This window comes from Chlamydotis macqueenii, chromosome 2, assembly GCF_036417535.1.
Source record: "Chlamydotis macqueenii isolate bChlMac1 chromosome 2, bChlMac1.mat, whole genome shotgun sequence".
NCBI classification, from domain to species: Eukaryota; Metazoa; Chordata; class Aves; order Otidiformes; family Otididae; genus Chlamydotis; species Chlamydotis macqueenii.
The window spans coordinates 76,453,981-76,459,182 of NC_141557.1; positions in this window are offsets into that span (position 1 = coordinate 76,453,981).

Below are 5,202 nucleotides of genomic sequence, written 5' to 3' on the forward strand. Positions count from 1 at the left end.
AGAGCTACAAGGGGAATATGCAGAGGGAAAGTGAGCCTTCAGAGTCTCCATTCCTCATCATTACAGCTACCTCCTTAGAAATGCAAAAAAAAAAAAAAACTAAAAAAACAGAGGAACAGCTTTGATGACTTGCCAAGGGCTGCCTTTTACAGCAATTCATGCCTCAGATAGTTTAATCATATCATGGTGCTTTTCTTCAGATATCAGTTTGAGAGAAGTCTAGTCACTAGGCTCTTATGCCCCTATTTAGCCCTGGTTTATCACAGGTTTATGATTCTCAGTCTTTTCAAAAGTGCAGAACCCTGAACACACGCAGCACTGCCATCTTCTAGTCGTGGAAGGTACATGTCCTTCTTTCATAGCCCTACACAAAAGTGAACTTGATACTATTTGTGAAGAGTTATCAGAGTATACAAGAAGCAGCTGTCTTCTCCTTTCAGCTCCTCAGAAGTTACCCATTGTAGTGGAGAGGTATAACCTCCTCCCTCACTGCAAAAGTCTATTGCAATCAGGTTTTGACCCTGAACCTTTAGAGGTATGGTGTGGACAGCTACAGTTCTAGAGAAGGACTAGTTACCAACGCTGGTAACAGTAAGGCTTACTTTTAAAATTACAAGAATTGGTCTTAAAGGCTTTATTTCAAAGCTGTTCATGATACAGAAGAAAACAGTCAGGAATGGCTTCATTTCTATCACCTCTGCTCAGAAACTGGTGAATAAAAAGGACAGGATGATGAATCTTTCGATGTTTAATGGATGATAGAGTGAATTCTGAACCACACTCTTGTTGTCCAGCCTTAGAGGTGAGTTTCAGCTCAGAGAGAAGAATCGCTAGACCTACATGTTTGGTAAGGAGATACCAACACAGGATTTTTCTCCATTCCATGAGGCTCTAGAAAATCCTAGTGCTTTTGGATGTTACAGTGAAAACATCAGACAAGTGGTAACAACTTTCTAATCATTTGACAGACTGACACGTATCTCAGGAGTTCAGGCAGGAAGATAGAAACAACAATTAAGATCCCCAATCTCAGTAAATTTGAGATACTTGGGGTATGGATGTTTTAGGGCGAGCTTTTGTTTCTTGCTGACCAGAGCCTGCCATGTGAATACATTTAGAAAAGGCTGCAACAATTTTTAATATTAAAAATATTAGGCAAATGAGCTGTTAAGCTCTCAGTCCAAACAAACTTTACCTTTTCAAGCCTGATGTACCTCCACTTACAGATGATAAATTTTAAACTCTTATGACATTTTGGGAATCATAATAATTTCTTCTGGTTACATCTTCCTTTTAACTTGCCATGGGATTTGCAGAATTTACACCACTGCCACAGGACCTGCAGCACACTTGTTTTCATTAATATTTCAGATTCTCAGAGACCAGTAAGGGAATCTGTTAGCTCCAAGTACCATATGACATTGAGAAAGAAGCTCTAACATATCTAAATACTATCTCTGGCAAACTGCATTTTAGATATCAGCTGTGATTTCTGCTATGTTTTGCAACTGTTCATACTTTTGGCTTGTATCTGTTTTGTGCTGCAGTTTTTTGTTTTTATGCCAAACAGTACATGTTTGAATATATTTACAATTCATTATTTATTTAAGGAATCTTGGCAAGATATTTTTTTTTTCTGTTCAACAACATATCACAGGTCTTCCCTCTGTTCTTGGAACAGACAGTTTGAAATGTGAGAATTTGGGAACTGAACAGTTATTTCCATTTCTCTTAATGACACTTTCCAGTATATACCCAGAGGTAGTTGTAAATATACATTACAAATGGAAGCAAGTATGTTCAGAATATTTTTTTTTTCTGAAATTGGACATGCTGAATGCATTGTAATAACACAATTTCCTTTTTGATGTAGATTGTGTACAATGAGGAAATATATATTGCATCTGATTATCCCTAAGCAGTTAAGCAATTGTCACACCACTGACAAATCACCACAGAGGAGAGCATTTTATGCAGCTGCTGAGAGCTCATACTTTCCTGCAGAAATAATAAATAGGCTGCAGATTCATCAACTCAACAAGCCTCAGGCTTTTATTCCTAAGTAGTTTCTTTCAGTAAGAAGTCAGCTTATCCATTGCCCAAATATATTGACCCACAGTTATTACTTCTCCATTAAAAAAAAAAAAAATCACTGACTTGACCTGTGTCAGTCTTTTCACAATAAAGTACTATAATGTAGAATCTCACTTCTGAATGAATCAACTGTGCTGATGTAGATGAGAATCTCTCGCTTTAGGCTTGTGACATTTGACTCAGGAAAGACAACAGAACTCTTTCTGTCAAGGACCATAGGTGAAAAATTAAGTTCCATTATGCATGACTAGCTCAATCAATTTATTATTTTCTAAAAACAGGCCCTTGAACCTATGCCACATCTCACAAAAAAAAAAAAAAAAGTACAAGTTAATACTCAGCTGCCTTTGAGGATTATTGCTATTTTTTTTTTCTTGTGGATATATGTGGTTCTCCTTCTATAAATTAAGTGGCAGTACTGCATGACAATTGCAGGCTGACCTGTACATTTCAAGAGAACGTACTGGCTACTAAAGCATTACATCGCACAGTAATTTTACAGGGAATGCATATCTTGCAAGACAGATACTCTGCAACTTAAGAGTCTTGTTTAATGAAATTAGATATCTGATCTTCTGCATTTGAATGTGTGCTGAAGAACCCATATTCCAGCCCACCAAAATCACATCTATGTTTACTGTTCAAAGAGCTCCACGTTAGGGCAGTTAATGCAGTCACAGGAAAGCGGTTATGCAGTCTCTTCACTGCACATACCTACTTGTTTAGAAAGTTGATAACGTTATGAAGCCCACATGGATTATTGTTTTAGTCAATATATTCCTATGACTTTCTCTGGAGAAGGTGATGTTGCTGTAGCAGGTCTGCAGTCTACAGCTTTCTCTTTTGAGGCTGCTTTCTGAAGTTAATGGGCTACCCCAATCTCTTCCATGTCATCAGAGTCTTCCCACAAATCTCACAGAAGCTTGGCTGCCCAGCCAACACCACCTCTGTGCTGCTTCTTCCACACAAGGCTACCAACAGACTTTGTCTGAACACAAAAGCACGTTCATGTTTTTCCCTAATGCTCCCTTCTCCAGCTTTCACACTTTGACCCCTCTCCCTCAGTACCTCCAGCTTATGTATCTTGAAACCTCCCTCACCTCCTCGCAAGCCCTCAGACCTGTCCCCAGTCTCGCTCTCAAGGACCTCTGGGAAGGAAATTTGAAAACTTATTACCCAACACCTGACAAAATAGTCCCTTCCTCAGATGCCTTTTCATCTCTCAAGTCCTGGAGTTCCCTTACATTCCCAGTGTAGCATCCAGGACTTTCTCAATGATCACAATCACTCTACAACAGGACCGATAAGGAAGAAGTATCACCTGCTTGTCCTTGAAGACTCAAGTTGTTCTGGCAGTAGCCTAACACCCTACTTTCTCCACCTGTGCACAGAAGACTTCTTTCTTTCCTTCTTTGGCTATGACTGTTTTGGAACCGACGGCAGTCCTTGATCTAGAAGTTTCGGTTTTAGGACCAACGCTCCTCTAGAAACACTGGACTTATTTGGCCTGGGAGTTCTACTAAAGAGACTAACACTGTCACTCCTTTTTAATGTACACCATGCCTAATGCTTTTCTTTCCCTTAAAAGCACATGTAGGTGTAAAATGAGATACAGAACTTTAAAGACTGAGATGTTTTCTCAGTGGCCGTAGGCATACAAGTTGAACTATAACATTAATATTTAGATAAATCCGTGCATTTTTTATGCTCCTTGTGATCAAGTAAATCCCCTAATGATACTGAGAAATTCTGCCCTGTAATTTCTAGTTATGAAGTAGAATTCATAATACTCTATTTTTAAATTGAGATGAACAAGAGTTTTGACAAAATTGATAATTTCTCTAGTGAAAGAGAAGAGAGTGGTACACTATCTATAAAAAAAAAATACCACTACTCTTTATACAGAGCCAAAATGTGAAGTAACTGTCAATCACAGGTGCCTGTCCTAGAGAAGAGGAGTTTTAGGGTGTGCTTGTACGTAATTTCCTGATGCATGGAAAGAACTGGAAGTTAAGTGGCAACAATCAATTCCTCCCAACACTGTTTCACATGTATTTTAGCTGTCTCTAGGTTTAAATCCTGATTGAACATTTGCTAAGTTAAGGTAAAGAAAAGAGAAATTTCGCAGATATTTTTATTTTACGAGAGCAACAGAAGCAAGGACATAATTTAGAATTATATCTGAAATACAGTAACATTTTTCCCTTCCCCCTTCCAACCTAATGAAAACTGCAGCATTGCAAAGGTATGTTGTCTCTTGCAAGAATATTCCTAATCAGATGGATTTTGTAGAGCATAAATAACCTTTTCCAGACTATGGTGTTTGTCTCTGACATGAGGTCTGTCGCTCACCATAAACAATAGTCTGCTTTTTATGTCTGCTTTATAGCTTTGTCAGGGCTTGCAGTATAGTTTTTTTCAGTCTTTGAAGAATCGTCTGTAAGAGGTGATCAATTTTTCTCCCTGGTTCAACATGCTACCATTTAAAATGTATGGTGACGAACTTTAAACGCGAGCATAACAAATTAAACTAGAGGAGTCCCTAGGCGCTTATAATGTTAGCTGTTGGAGCACTATAACAAATATTTTTCAAATTTAAAAAGCTCTAGCTCATTAAGTGTGAAGGAAAGTGCATTTCAGATCTTCAAACGCAACAGGCTACTAAACAGTCAATTAACTTTTGAGTCCTGTCTTGTTCTCCCACCTAAATGTTAATAGAACTCTATTAATTGAACATTATACCTCAGAGAGAACAAACACTCCATTTCATACCTAGTAATTTTTTAAATGAGCCCAATTATAGGTCACCTTTGATGCCACATGTATTACATTCCTAAGTGAAGCACATATACTCTCTGCATTGCTGACTTTGAGATTTAAGTTCTATGCAGTGACACAAACAATGATCATGCTGCAATAATGAGAGTTATGATTACAGACAGTCGAGGCTACATTTCCTTCCCATTTCATATAAGCAATTTTACCTTTTCACCACTTTTATCCATTGCTTACTGTTTTGAATCCTGCATATTGCAGTCAGTATACGAGCAGCTGTTTGTCTGGATTTTTTATGTTCTTAAGGATATCTCCACAAGCACAGAGTCCACA